The sequence below is a fragment of the Dermacentor silvarum genome, chromosome 8, assembly GCF_013339745.2.
Source record: "Dermacentor silvarum isolate Dsil-2018 chromosome 8, BIME_Dsil_1.4, whole genome shotgun sequence".
Taxonomy (NCBI): domain Eukaryota; kingdom Metazoa; phylum Arthropoda; class Arachnida; order Ixodida; family Ixodidae; genus Dermacentor; species Dermacentor silvarum.
In genome coordinates, this window is record NC_051161.1 from 72746372 (window position 1) to 72762224 (window position 15853).

At 48.7% G+C, this 15853-nt stretch overlaps 1 protein-coding gene across 1 annotated transcript in view; it reads left to right on the forward strand.

The window, feature by feature from the left end:
- The first annotated feature begins 793 nt into the window (after positions 1 to 793).
- The window catches only part of LOC119461442 (sodium-dependent transporter bedraggled), a 169281-nt gene continuing 154221 nt past the window's right edge, over positions 794 to 15853 (forward strand). The window contains exon 1 of the mRNA XM_037722753.2: positions 794 to 1265. The gene's annotated coding sequence lies outside the window, so the exon portion shown is untranslated. The remainder of the gene's footprint in view (positions 1266 to 15853) is intronic.

The window sequence follows — 15853 nt, forward strand, 5'->3', positions numbered from 1 at the left end:
CTCAATATGTGCCCCAAACTACTCTGAAGCGCCTGTCCCTAAGGATGTCTGCGCGAGCGGCGATGGCCCGGTGCATTGTGGGTAGCGCGCCATGTTGGTGCACTCCGCAGTGAGAAGCGCGAATAAATGGTGTAATGCGCTGCCCGTGTGTTGTAACAAACGTTCCTAAGTAAAAGATGATAAGCGAAAGACGAAGCAGCGGAAATGTGTTTTGTTTAGAATTCGCAAGGGGGTGCGCAGACTCGTGTGCGATAAGACCAGAGAACATGTGTGTTATACCAGGTTATGAACTCCGATGTTATCATACGAGATTGCTGTATGCAGAGGTTGGCCACATGGGTTCTTTACCGTGGACAGGTTGGCGGAATAAAACAAAAAGGAAGGCAATAAGCTAATTCTAGCTGCATTCGAACTTTGTTTTAGCGAACGTAACGTACATACATAATACCCGGAATTAACACGAAATGTATCCGAAAGAAAATGACAACACTGCAAGCCTGGTCACAGCTGCACCGTCGAACCCCTCCACCCCCGCCACCTCCCAAACGAAGACAGGAGGAACATCCTCGACCATAAAGCACAGGAAGAGAAAGCCTTTGCCAGCGCGCCGAACCGAGCAGGAAGTGTGTGACCGGTGACCCAACCTTGAAACGGAACCGAGCGCTAGGCGGCAAGCCAAGGCAGCGAGGCACCCTACCCGCTCCAGGCCGCTACGTGACGTCACAGCATGTGACCCGACGTCACGAAAACGCCTCTCCGGGAGCGCCGACCGGCGGGGGAGCCGACGCGTGGAGAGCGATCGCGTTCGGCGAGAGTAGGTACTATGAGTGCTCGCCGCTCAGCCTCGGCTTAGCCACCGCCTCGGATCAGTCCACTAGCGGACTTCGCTCGTGCTGGTTGCTTCGCGCCGCTCCGACGTTTAGGCGACGAGGAAGTCGTGTGCGCGTGCGAGCTTCTTCTTCCTTCACTCTTCGTTGGATACGGCCAGCTTTTCTCGGCCGCTTCTGCTGTTGACCCGGTGCTGCTGTTTTCGTCTGCTACCTTCCTGCCGGTATTCCACCGGTTGTGCGTGAAGTTGTGCTGCCGTGTTTTCTTTCGCCGGGTGGGCGCAAGTCGTTGTTTTTCTTTCACGCGGAAGAAACAGAGCCCGCGGCTAGTGCTTCATTCTTCTTTCGCAACCAAAGGAGGCTTCGGCAGCGGAAGCATCGAGGAAACGAAGCGCACGGATTCACCATCGCCGGCCCGTGTGGGATGCCTCGCGCGAGGTGAGCAGACGACACTCCCCTGTTTTGTCTCGCGTTTTCTCGTCTCAAGCGGAGCGCCGCTGCGTTCGGATGGTTCGGAGGATGCGGCGTTGAAAGGCGCGAGTTTTGCAAGGGAACGAATCAAAACGAGGAAGGTAACTGGCAAGGACGAGGAAGAAAAAGAATGCAAAATAGTTTAATGGTTGCGGGAGAAGACCACACTCGTTGCAGGCGAGCTGTGAGCAGCGCCGCTGACTCGGTTACTCGTCTCTTGTCACTCTCTGGACGCAGACCCACGGCACCGGCACCGATTACGTGCAGTAATTCAGGAATGTTTCTGCAAAAGCACGAGTATTGCACATCTGACGATACTGAACTCACTCGGCATACAGAAAGTGCAAAATGAATCACATTTTTGTTTTTCATAAGCGGTTGATAGCTTCGACAAACCCTTGCTGCATCTTGAGCCGTTCTAAGTCGCTTTAAAGGTCAGACGATTTTATCAGTCACTTATAAAGCAAGTAAGCAAGCATAATCGTTGTCCCGTGGGATGTTACGACTGTTGCATTCCGTTGCGACTTGCAGAATCGGCGAAAAGTTTTCACTGGATGATCCCCCACTACCGCGTCCCCCCCCCCCCCCCCCTTTTTTTTTTCCCCCGAAGGGAACGATTATCTGATGGCTGCTGATGAAGCGATTATTTGAAAATCTTATCATGAGGTTTAAATGTTTAATAAGTAAGCGGCAGCGACAAAATTTTCTACACTTCGCAATACAAACGACACTAGCAACAAAAAGAAAGACCCTACAATGCGAGATGTCGAATAAACCAGAACAAAGGTACGACAGAAAAGGACTAAAGCAGAAAATGTTAATGAGAACAAATTTGGGTTTGTTAGGCACATAATTAATGCAGTTTTAGCTGCACTTCTACGCCCTCGGTAACAATAACTGTCGCTTCGATATGAGACTGAGCTTGAAGCGGTCAAATACACACACACATACATACAGAACCTATGCTAGGCTGAAGAATAAAGATACGATGGACCTTTACCCTTCGTCCGAAAGTGTGCATGCATAAATTTGAGAGAGGTCACGGCAACGAAACGCGAATAGCGAGACGAAGGATGCATGGTAGTTTAGAGATTTGAGAAAAAAAAAAAAAAAAAAAAAAAACAAACCGATAAACCAAGCAGCTGCAACAGGAAAAACTTGTCCTCGCGGTTTCATCCTGTACGGCTGAAAAAAAAAAAAAAAAAAAGAGAGAGAGAGAGAGAGAGCGAGTCGGACAGACAGACCAACAACTTGAATTTTTATGCTAACCGTCGACCCGCGCGATTCCCGAATGGGTCGCGCCCAAACTCCTGGCGGCGAATTTCATCTGTTCGTTTATTTTCTTGGCGCGCGCCGGAGAGACCGGTGCGAATGAACGACCTTGCCAGCAGCTGGTTATAGCCCGCGCAGGCGCAGAGGCCTTCGACAAAGATGAGATAGCGGGCGCAGGGCTTCTCTGATCGGTGTCTGCGCATATAGTTTCGTTCTTACGCCAGCTATCGCGGGGCATCTTCGGGCTATTGATAGACCAAGCGAAAGTGAAAAGTTTGCCTGCGAGAGGCTTTGGCCCTGCATTCCCACGCCAAAACAACCGTCTTTTGCTTGCTCGTTTTTTTTTTTTTGTCTCGCGTCTATACCGTTGGTCGATCCCCAAGATATTACGTAACGTGTATGAGTGCTATACATCTGTGAGTCGCGCAAGTGTAACCCAGCAGCCTTACGCGGGAGCTTATACGCGCGAATACATTATCGAATAGTCTAAAGAGAGAGAGAGAAAAGTTCCGTTAACTGGAAAACACAATTTTTCTTCAACCCTTCGGGGCTTATCTCGCCCGAAAATATTTGCCATCAATCTTGCGTACACGCTTTCTTTACCACTTTGCGTTAGCTACTTTCCTGTTAAGAACGCAGTGTCACGCTGATAGGCGCATGTCGTCCGGTGTTCGTGACCTGAAATTACCAAGAACGCAGCGTTGATTCAGGAAAGGAAATGCAGGCAAGATATATGGCGATTGCCGTTGGCAGACAAGATAAGCCCGAGAGGATGGAAATTTTTTCTTAGAGCGCAGGTGTTTCTCTAAATGTTTTATATAGAGTATATAAAGCAGCATTTGGTCAGCACATTGAAGCGGTAGAACTTGGACACAACGTTTCGCACCTACAACCTGCGGATTATCTCCGATAGATAAGCAGAAGGGGAATTGACCGCACATTGAATACAAATCACGGGTGTTCGAATAAGTGAGTCATCGAATCAAACGCGAATTTTTGATGGACAAAGACTTGAAACGTCTATTTTCTTTCGGATTTTGAATGTAGAAAAAGCGCCGTGAAGGAGAAAGTAAAAAAAAAATATCATTGATTATTTTAATCAGCACATGTAATAATATTGTTATAACTTGGCATTTTAAAGAAGCAATAGTGAATGATCGGTTACCACATGTTCCAATGTAGAGCATAACGTAGTGAACCCGCATATACAGTCAATCAAATATCGAATTGCTGAATCGAATATTTCGACACGAAACGGAAGACTGATTCGTTTTCGAATATTTGTTCCATGCCTACAAAAACTTAGTAAGCACGACTTGAAGAACTTTGGCGTAGGTGCAGTAAAACAGGTTAGTCGATGAGGCTGATCCTAAGACCGCAGGGACAGATATTGAGTATTAGTACAACATTCAAGGGAAAAAAATGTCTGTTAAATAGAACAAAAAAGTAATAACACGCTTTATTTCATTTTTGAGGCGTGATTTAATTGTGTCGGACCACCGGTTTCCTATATTTCTTTTTGTTAGAGAAAGAAAGAAAGGCTTCGCTAAGGCTGGCGGTCGTTCCACTAATGAGCCACACGCGAAAAAGTTTAACGTGGGTGATTAGCATACAGACTGCCGCTCGTGCGCCGTTTGGACGACGTCTCATTCAAGGCGTTCAACAATGATAGCCTTGGCTGAGCGAAGCGATAAGTGCATATAGCTAAGCGCGCTATGTGCCTCGCGTCTATAGCGTCCTGCAGCGTTACTTCTTTGACTAGTTCGTGCACGGTGGAGGCGATCATTAAGGGCATCTTGCGGAAGCCAGCTGGGGTTGTCGCCGCCGAACGACTTCGTCTGGTCGTCTATAGACCGCCGCTCTCGTCATGCCTTGCTTGTATGGTATCGCCGTATCTTACTCTGGAAAAAGAAAGAAAGAAAAAAAAAGTGTGTGTGGAGGACTCTACAAAAAAAAATAAATAAAAAATAAAATGAGTGAGTGATGAATGGGCCCAGAGTATGCCGTGTTTTCTCATGTTTAACCACCCGTTCTTGTGTGTGTGTGTGTGTGTGTGTGGAGGGGGGGGGGGGGTCACTTTGGTTCCAGTGAGACCAAAAGTCAGAAATTGTAATCACTATGGATGGAGAATTTTTAGCATTTAGCACGTTCTGTTATAATCACTCGACGCCGCAGATCCCATCATTCACTGCTGCTCTGCCACTTTTGGTATTCATTAACGAATTGTATCTCTCTGTTATCGGCGATGCGGGACACATTACCGAAAGAAAGAAAGAAAAAAAAAAAGAGGGGAAAAGGACACGCCATTACGACATCGTGTTGCTTGCATTGGAGGAAATCTGGTGTGTGTAAAACGTCAAAAGCTGCCTTAACGATCATTCTCTGAAGTTTTCTAAGGCATTCTGGAATGCACGGAGCCGAGCCAAGTTGCCTCGACATTTCGTCGACGCCTAAAGATTATGCCCGCCATTTATACTAGCCGGTGGCGCATGAGACATAAAATAAGTACCTGTCAATTTCCTTGCGCAACTGGCCTTGACTTGCGAGAGCAGCGTCTTTGGATCAACGCTTCGCAACACAAACTGATCATCGTCATTACCCGTCCATGAGTTGCTACCTGACGTGTAACTCCCGCTTTCACGCAACCTTGCGAAAGGTGTGGGACCTTGCTATAGATAAATAGTTACAGAAAGTTAGATTACTACATCTCAAAGAGCATTACGTCAATTATATAGAAAGGAAGAGCTGCCGTATGTCAGCAAATTAATGACGTATGTGACAATGCACCGTGGCGACACCACGGGGAAGTTTCCTGCACTATATATGCATATAAGTTACACGTTTTTGTTGTTGCGGTAGAGTTTGATGGAGGAATTATTAACTCTTTCTTCAGAATGATGATTGTACTGCGTTAGAAGATAAAACGAATGCTGAACCTGGCAACTTTGGAAGGATTTCTTGATGCGCGAGAGGTGTCCAGAATGACAGGCGGAAATGCCGCGAAATACGTGATATCCTGCATGACGTTTTAGACATCGCACTTGATCGCGAAATTTAAAAGAAAGGAAGTTTGACCTTAATTCGTCTCATCAGTGGAGTGTCTTTTAAGCTAACGCAAAAAGAGAGAGCGCGAGTATATATTTGCGTCACCATGTTGGCGACTTTCACCAAGAGTCAAGGCCTTCTGGCTTCTGGTTTTTTTGGTTTCGTAGAGAAGCCAGAAAGACGAAACTGATGAACAAGTGGAAGCCACCGTAATATTTCCGCACCAGCGCTCCGTGACGTCGGGGAGAGTGATGACGTCAGGAAGAGATTACTGAAGTGCGATTATCTGAAGAAACACTCGCATTGCATCCAAAAAATAAGCGAGAATCCAGCCCGGTAATCCTTGCAGAATTTGTTTTCGCACAAGAAGGTCCTAAATTCACTTGAATGGCGCTCACCCGTGTGAGCACCATCTATCTATCTATCTATCTATCTATCTATCTATCTATCTATCTATCTATCTATCTATCTATCTATCTATCTATCTATCTATCTATCTATCTATCTATCTATCTATCTATCTATCTATCTATCTATCTATCTATCTATCTATCTATCTATCTATCTATCTATCTATCTATCTATCTATCTATCTATCTATCTGTCTATCTATCTATCTATCTAATGGAGGTGGGAGGCATGGTTTATTGATTAGGTAGCATAGATAACGTAATCGGCCTCCGTAACCCGCAAATGTACGCAAATAAAGTGCGCCTGCACGCGTTCTTGTTAACTGCCTCGAAGTGCGCACCCACAATGCGCGACTTCCGTTCGGCTGGCCCAGAGATCGACTCGGCTGTCGATCCATTGTCCCGGTTTGCTCGAAAGCGTGTCACGGTATGCAGTGTACATTTAAAACGAGCGACCTCTTCTCGGAGGCGGATCAGACGCCGTGGGTACGGGAGCTCCGCCGTTGCGACACGCCATTCTACTCGACGGTCGTTATAGGTGGCGAGACGCCGTAGCGTTAAAGCAGCAAAAAAATATGAGCGCCACGCTCAAGACAGAGGCGAGCCACGTCGCGGATGGACAAAGGGGGTCAGCTGGTCGGAGCGGAGTGGTGACCTTTCGAGTAGCCTCGTGTGTACGACGTAGACAGTGCGCCATGCATGGCCGATGTATAGAGGGCACGGAATAAGGAGATGCTTAACTCTGATCGACCTGGGGAGGGGGGGTAGCCTGGTGCCGGGGGCTTGCCGCTTGACCCCCCATTGTGTACTGGAGCGATTCGGGAGTTATATAGCCATCGTCTCTCCTGTGTATATACTGTGTCCCGCGCTTCCGAACGCACAAAAAAGATGAGTCACCCCGGCGCGAGGTCATCGGAGGATCCGGAACGAAGGAGCACGCCCCAGGAGCGCGTATAATGTAATGGCCACGTCAGTGCCCGGACGGCTTTGGATGCGATAGCATTTCTGCTTCTTGACGTGTTGTGCCAGAATCCGTCTCTTTGTTCGGCGCGCTAACAGCGATCGTCGTTATGCCTGTTGGGGGGGTTGCGTGCCAGTCAATCTTCTGACCCTTGCCATCGGAGTCAAGATTTGCTGTTCCTTCTTAGAAGAGGTTCTGGCCGAGCACTGCTTCGATGAGCCGGGAAGGGAGAACAGGGACTTGCACAAGAGCGCACGTGGGCTGTAGTGGCCGCATTTGGGAGCGCGCGGTGGTATTGTTTGTCTTCAAAGCGACATATTTTTACAGTCGCGTGCCCATTCAAGATGTTTTCGGTTTTCCGTACGTGTACTTCGTATCGTCTATGCGCCGTTGTGGTCCATGCGGGGGCTATGGCTTTGGCGGGCTCGATTTCCCGCCGCACTTTCCACATTCCGGTGGAGGCAGAATGCAAAAAAACAAAACAAAAAAGAAAAACACTTTGTCTATTTAGAAATACGTGCGCTGTAAAGAACCCCAAGTGGTCAAACTTAGTGCGGAGCCCCCAACAAAGGGGTCTTTCACAGCCCAAGTGTGGCTTATAATCAATCAATCAATCAATCAATCAATCAATCAATCAATCAATCAATCAATCAATGTGTATTTGGGTCCTTTTGTGCATAAATTAAAGTTAGACTATATGTATTGCAGCTGTCTGCTTATTCTGTACATTCCTGGGCCCGCAACTAGCGGTTTGGATCGAATTCCGACAAGCTCGTTCCCAACAAGAGCGTCCAGCGTACTTGCGCAAGTCGGCCATTTCACAAGGTGAACCGACGAGTTCCACTTAGCTGTGTGCGACTAGAATTCCTGTTCATGCATCCGTGCACAAACTTGCAGTGCGCTTGTCAGTATACGCAGAAGGGGCGTTCGTCATGCACTGCAACCACGTCCAGGGACACGTGCAACGATAAATGGCGAGATGTTATCTAGAGGTCAAAGCTTATTGATAGACCCTCGCGCGCTCGTTGGTGAGGCGGGGGACATTGGCGAATGCTGTTCTGCATCAGTCCGTGGCGACGAGAAATGTCAGGAGTCGCATATATTCGACGAGGAGCCAGGCGTAGGAACAATGGTATCTGGGTCACGCAAAGCGTTCCATTTGGCTTTCGCATGCCGCGGTTCCAATTACGTAACGCGTGCGTCGGTAGATGTGAAGAGAAGACGTTATCTGATCAGCTGTGGGAGAGGCCCACATCCGCGCAATCAGGATTATTTCGCTGACACGGGAATGCATTGACTTGCCGCATAATGTCGCATAGTCTACTGGCTTGATATGGTTGCTCGCTGCTAAACAAAGCCCTCCGGTTTTCCCCGATTCTTCAGTCTCGCTCATCGCACTGCGACGGTCTCGACTGGGGCAGTCATGATGGTTTGAGATAGCATACAAGGGTTTATTGGTTAGTTACTTGCTCCTAATGTACGTAGACTACGTCACTCTTGCAGGTGAAAGGATGTTCCACATCCACTGGTGTAGTCGTGAGTTTCGCTCACAAACACTCCCAGGTATAAGTTTACCGCGCGTACACAGATAACCAAGGAAGTGGACAGTCGCCGCAGTCGCTCACTTTGCCGAGCATTCTGATGGTGGGTGAAGATTTGCGAAAGAGAAGAAAATATTGTTACCCACTGATATTTTTCGGTGGATGATGTGATTTTTTGCCGCTCAGGAAACGTCCGCATGACGTGCCGATTTCAGCCGGAAACGTGATCCGTCATATTCCGTGCTCCCGAGCTTCGAACGGACGATTAATTTATCGTCGCGTTGCTATCTGCCGGTCCCTTGATTTGCTGAAGATGGTAGAGCCACCGCCGTGGAAAGAGGTTCGTTGGATGTACGTACGTCGACCCTCACAATTTGTTTTGTTCTTTTTTTTTTGCGAGGGCTTTCTTTTTGAGAATCACGGGTTTCCCTTGTATCTTCATGCTACTGTCCGGTGAATGAATATCTGTCCCCTTCAGTGAATAATCGCCCAATTGATTGGGCGATTAACTGATTAACTGAACTGATTAACTGAACGCCGCATAACTGATTTGTCAAAGTTGTCAAGTATTTCTAGCTAACGGTGTGGACGAGAAATTCTTCCTGCGAAATTTGAGCGAGATAAAGAAAGTACCAAGGGAACCGCAATACCTTCTTTGAAATATGCTAAAATAGACACACATTAGTGTACGCAATAGCCTTAATGACCTAGTACACAATGGCCTTAGCAAGCAATAACTTCGTTCCGTTCATACGTTATTATTTTACAACGTCAGTGTGCGGCAGTATACACCAAAGTGTGCAGTAATTCTACACTTGATTGAATTTGTACAGGTGTTTGGCAACTTCAGTTTTGCGAATCGCTAAGTGGTCGTATCTGTCCACCTCGTGCTGTTATATGCATTGCGCCAAGCCTCCCTGCGATGTACCGCAGATGACGAATCATCGATGCTTCGATTTAAGCAACGCCTTCGTCGCCCCCTTTGCTGCGATGACTTATGAGTTGGTCATTTGTTCTTACATCGCCTCATCGACGGCGAAATGCGTGCCCTTACGGATACTCCAGTCCGACAGTATAGAGACTGCAGAATGGCCAGCATGCAAGTGACAGTCTTGTCACGCGTCTCGCATCCCCCAACTCCGTGCTTCCTGTTCATCAGCACACTTTCGCGACAACTCTTGCAGGACACGCAGGCTTCCTAATTGGTAAACATACTTTTTTTTCTCCTTTCCTATCTCCCAGTAACCATCACTTACAACGCGTACGTAGAGAAAGGCACAGCAAGAATGTGTCCCTTTGTCTATATGTATGCGTTGTGTGTCATGTTTGCAGTGGAATACCAACTAGCCCGTGCCCAAACCCTGCTCGCAGTAACTCCTGATTGATCTTTAGACCCGCTTACGGCGCTCAATCCGTGCCGTGACGACGGACCAGCGTATAGTAAAGCGTGGACGCGTCACACCGACGACGAGCTTTCCCGGCCGGCTGCTCGCGTGGCCGTGACGCGCCCCACATGGTCGCGAAGGAAGAAGAGGGGGCTCGCCCGGCCGCCCGCCCAGCAATGGTGTGTTGACCCAACAACCCCATTGTGCTCGGCCAGCACTGGCCAGCTCCGCGAACGTCCGCTCTCGAAGCGAAGAACAAAAGGACGGCCAACGAGAGAACAGTGAAGCGGAGGTAGCACGCACGCACACACGCACCTCGGTGCGCTGAATCTTCCGCCACCAATCCCGTCCACACGACGACCTGCCGGCAGCACGGAAACGGCGCCAGCAGACGCCGCCCGGAAATTGCCGCCGCCTGGTCCTCCTTTTTAATTTTTTCTTTATCCACCGCCCACGCGTTCATCCCGGTGCCTCTTGTAGGTAGGCAGACGCAACTTTAGACACAACCGACCGACGCGTGTATGCATCGCTGGGTTTAAGCGAGCCACGTGGTTGTCGCCCCCCCCCCCCCCCCCCCCTTCCCCTCACGCCTACGTGTATAGTTGAGGTTCTACGCGTGATGCCAGCAGCCGAAACTGGACGCGTGGCCGCATGCTCCAGTTTCGTCGCCTCCCCCGCACCAGAGCCGGCCGCATCAGCGGGGATGGATGGAGGTGGCCGCCGTCCGGGGCACGGTACGCTCACGCCCCGCGCAGGAGATGTTTCGATCGTGACCGCAGCACATCTGCCACAAGGAGATTGTGTGGGAGGCGAACGGGAGGTAGGGTTTTAGGGGGGCTGTGCGCAAGCTATACATTAATGAATTGAAAACGAGGGAACGTGGTACGGGGGACAGTTTATATTCGCAAAGCACAAGAGCAGTGATTAACATACGAAGTAAAGCAGAACAGAAATGTAGCAGAGGAAACTAACGCAAAGGTGAAAAAAAAAGTGTTATAAGGGTTTCCCGAGCAGCGTGCACACTCCGCCGCGCGAACGAAGGAATATATTCGTTTGCGCATATCTTCTTGGCGACAGTATTTGGTGATTGAGCCTTTCCTTCGCGTTGTGCAAAGTAGGAACGATCACACGAAATAGCCTGGAACATGAGTCATGGTGTGCACGGATAATCACATAAGTTCTGCCTGAATTCGTACAGAAAATGTGCTTGAATCCGCAGGCCGCACATCGATTCATGAAAGAAAAAAAAATCATTTTCATCCTGGTAAAGAGCAAGTTTCGCAGTGGTGACACAAGGAACGACAAGAACTTACCGTGGTGTCCTGGTGGCTCCTTCTCTGTCGTGAGTCGCGCTGTAAGACCTTTTCTATATGCAAGGACGTATACCAACCAACATTCATCTAAGCACGCTGGTATTTAATGCACTTATGAATATATTCCCCTGCAGCGCACAACTTTCCGTACTACTCAATACGTTATCATTGTTGCAGCTATATACCAGCTTTGCAAGTTGACTAATTAATTGTTCGCTGGCGCGGCAGTTGCGAATTCGCTTCTGTATACGACGACAAAATTTGTTCGACTAGCATTTTTCTTTTGTATACAAAGATGAACAACGAAGACACTCTTATTAGAAAATTGGGCTTATATGATGAATGAAGTGCCCCAAGACGAACACAAACGCTTCAAGACAGCAGAGTCTGACAACGAATCAAATTTCGAATCCGTTCCAGACCAATGAAGTGGTGACATTTCTTCGCGCAATTTTTAATTATAGAGCCGCATCCATCGCCCTACACTATGGCCACTGATGGTAGCTAACATCAAGCACATTTAGATCCCAGCAGATCGACTCAACATCAAGAACTGGGACTCAGAGGGACTCCAACAGCGACGACTCGGACTAAGAGTTGTTGAGAAATAAATGTTATCTCTCACTCTCTCTATCGCATGCTGTGCTCAATAAAGATAGGGGTTCGACCTGTTGGCATAATATTTTCGTGGGTTTGCAGAGCAGCGAAATCAGAGGCGTATAGATAGCTGCGCTTGCGCTTGTATAATAGTGTCCTTCCTGTCCATCTCTCTCTCTCTCTCCCTCTCTCTCGGCATCTGCTGCAGTGTATATGACACCGTTATTTTGTAATGTTTGCCTCAAACGCAGTGCGCATAGACTGTGCCTGCTAGCTGACGTACTCCTTGCCACACTTTGAGCGAGCGCGTTCCCGGAACCCTCGCGTTTGGACAGAGCCCTCTCGACGCCTGCAAACATTAAACTTCGCTAAGTAACAGCATGAACGAGGCTAGAGCCTTCTCGGTGACGGCCGCCGTCGGAGTGCTATACTGCTCATAGGCCATGTAGGAGCATCACTGAAAAAAAAAAGAATAATAAAAGTTGCCTACCGTATATCGTATAAGCGACGACTATCGATCGAGGAACGCAGCCCTCGACAGTCCCGAGCTCGCCTGCTGTCGCAACCTTGTAATTGGCGCGTTTGTGGGCGTTCGAAGCGCGCTGTGTGTGTGTGAGTGTGATCTGTCGCTCAAAGCAAGGTGCGCTATGTCGGCTAGGCCCGCATTCTGAGAGCTGCTGGGCTAAGTAACGGGGGCTCGCTTCAATATTTGCCGCTCGAACTGTTCAGAAAGCCGATTGACGTCAGCGGGTGCGACGGGACGAAGGCTTGAAGCGCAGCTCTCGACAAGGCGGCCGTGACTGACGTACTCGATCCTATACGTGCCGTAACGCGTGGGGAGAGGAGGAAAGGGGGTGGCCCGCGCTTAGCTATAGCTTGCATTGTTTCTCGAACGTTGTACAGCCTTGGCTCGAACAACGACGCCGCCGGCGAACGCATAATTGTACGCTGTCATTGGTTCGATGGACCGTGACGCCACCGCGAAGGTTGCGGGACGTGCTGGGGAGACACTGGCGAAGCGTTTAATGCTGGCGTGCTGGATATCTGGCCGGAAGGACTCGGCGTTTAATGCCAGGAATAGGGGGGGACGCGAGGGGCGCTCGATAGATTGGCGAGGCGGCGACGATTGGCGGGATAATCGGGCTGTCGCTAATCTGTTTTGACGTCACCAGAATAGGAGCGAGGTAATAATAGTAGCGTAGAACGAGAACTCTGTCAAGGCTGGCGCACTTCCGCCGCTGTTGTTAAGCCTCTTAACGACAACGCTTTCTCCTGTGCGTTTGCACTATCCACTTGATGTCGAAAGGTCGCGCTGATTAGAGGTAAGAAGGAAAGGAAGATGTGTGGCTATATTCGCTGTAGTGCGAAAGTGTAGTCGCATTGTATATCCGGAGCAGTGTGCAAAGTACAATTGACGGCGTGCCGTGACCTTTGCTGTGGCAAATGTGGCAGGGGCCGTGCTTTCTCCTAGACTGTGTGGCTGTACTCTGTGCCGAAATCTGCGATGCCGGCAGCCATGAATAGCATATACAGTGTAGTAGTAATAGATGGTAGTATAGCAGTGAATATGATAGCATATAGCGGACTGAATTGTTGGCTGGTCACATTCGCGTAACCAGAGCGGGGGAAATGGAATATAAGGTAAATAATCTACCGGGTGTCACAACGAAACGCTAATATACATGGAAACGTCGCTATCAAGTGTTAGGATATATACTAGTCTAAGTCAGTGTCTCTCCATCTGCAACGGAGCAATATTACATGTGCCAACGTTAAACAGGAATGCTTAAACGTGTTCTTTGGGACCGTTAACCAACACTGCGGATCGAGCCCCAGAGGCTGTTGATTCAAGCCGTATATAATACCTGTGCTAAGTTCTAATAAATTTTAAAACGTTTTATCCTCCCCGTTCCCGGACAAGCTTTTTCATGTTTTTTTCCATACATGTTTCAACGGCCGCTTCCGGGAACATTATACATCTATTCCTTGTGAGGGGGAAGAATAGTATTAAAAAAAAAAAAAGCCGCAATGCTAGCATATAGAAGAACGCCGACTTTTGTGCTAATAGCTCTGCAATTTAAGACGAAAGAGAGTCGGGAGCTTCTTAGATGTGCTTTTTTCCCCCACATTGCGAGAACGTGAATGTTGCCCAACTTCCTGAGAAGCCGCGAGAAGCTGTGAAGCGTGACTTCACGGTCACTAAATGATACTAGCGGAGCAAAAGTATACAAACGCAAGAAAGAGAAGACAAACACGGGACGTTCATTGTTCTTTTGTGGCGCCAATTTCCTTGAATAACCATGCAATACCGCCCAGCCCAAAAATTTAAGTGACGGTCATACGAATTCAGGCACATACACTTATCTTCGTCTCTCTCTCTCTTTTTTGCACTTAGACTTTCAGGCAATTTTAAAGCAGAGACGAGGTTTACCTTGATCTCTCATATTACGGTTTAAGGGAGAGAAGTGTTGATAAAATGACTACTTGTCGCACGAAGAAGCCGAACCTGCAACCTCCGTAGCTGTGCACTATACAGTTGAGCTGCAGCGGCGCCCGTTACAAAGGTTTAGGCACTTATGCGCAGTCGTGAGCGCAATGTGTCATTTGCATAACCTTTTGCCGGCACTGCGTCTACAATCGTACACTCCGACAGCTGATAAGCCCGAGAACTATCAAGAAAAGTGACGTTAAAAATGATTTTTTTTTCATGCATATTTGGACACTACTAATTATACCTGTTCTGCAAGACTTGTTATTATGTGCCAAGTGTGTTCGAAAAAAAAAAAAGAAAAAAAGCACTGAAAGATAAGTCGTCTAGGTGCTCTTATATAGGCTTCTTCAGCATGTCACCATGCAGTGGTCGGGTTCTCTTCTTTCGTTATTTTTGGACAGTAACGATATGATATCAGGAGATCTTCTGAACTGGCTGGGTGTTTCCAAGTATATACACTCACTGCATGTGAGAAAGCCGATCTCACTGAGGGCTGTAGTCTTAACGGTGTTCGCAGTTCAGGCGTGGAGTTCGCATTTGTGGCGCGACCATAAAACGCGCCAGAAAACTAAAAACATTCCCTGCCTGTTTTGGTGCCGACTGTTTTGTTTTTTTAGTGATGGCAAATACGTGCGTAAGATAAACAACAAAAGTTTATAGAGCTACAGTGTCAGCACTCAAAATATAATTCGTCCGAAAGGGTTAAGCTGTCTAATACTTCCGGCGAAATCTGGAGCGTGGAGAGCATCGGGAGATGGAAAGCGTCTCGAGCGCATTAGGAAAATCCCGGAGCCACCTAGATGTGCGGTTCTACTTCTTTATTTCGTTTAGTCGCGTGAGAGGATAGCCGTTGCACGCATGGATGACATGCAACGGGCGCGGACTCTCGCGTGGCTCGCGTCGACCACGGCACGTGGTTACAGTGCGCGGGGCCGGCGTAGTTTCTCGGCCAACTGGGGCGTCTCGGCACGGAAGCAGCGGGCCCTGTCGGTGCTGCCGAAGTTGAAGGGAGGAGAGAGACCCGTGCGCTGGCCTGCGCTCCCTTTTTTTTACCGGAGACAGGACTGAGAGCGCATGCACGGAACATCTCTCTACTTGTAGGCTGAGATAATGGCGCAGTGTATAGACCCGCCGGCGCTGTTGACACTGAGAAAGGTGCACGTCGCGGTGACTCAGCCCAGATAAGACGTTCGCGCGGCTCCCTGCCACTGCAGGTCAAGGGTTCAGTTCCCGATCGTCGTTTATGTGATATCACGTACTGATGCATTGTTCATGCAGTGCGGATTTCCCCACCAGCCGATAAACGGCGTAATGAATAACAGCACCTCCCCCCCTCTTACGCACACGCGCACACACGCACACGCGCACACACACACACGCGCACACACGTACACGCGCACACGCACACACACATATGCACGCACACTCCCGCAAAGCTTGACCCATCTGTGTAATCCTAAGAACAACGCATCGCACATTGCTTGCGGCATCACGCTACATGTATAGTAGGAGCGAAAACATGCAGCTGGCCATGAACGAT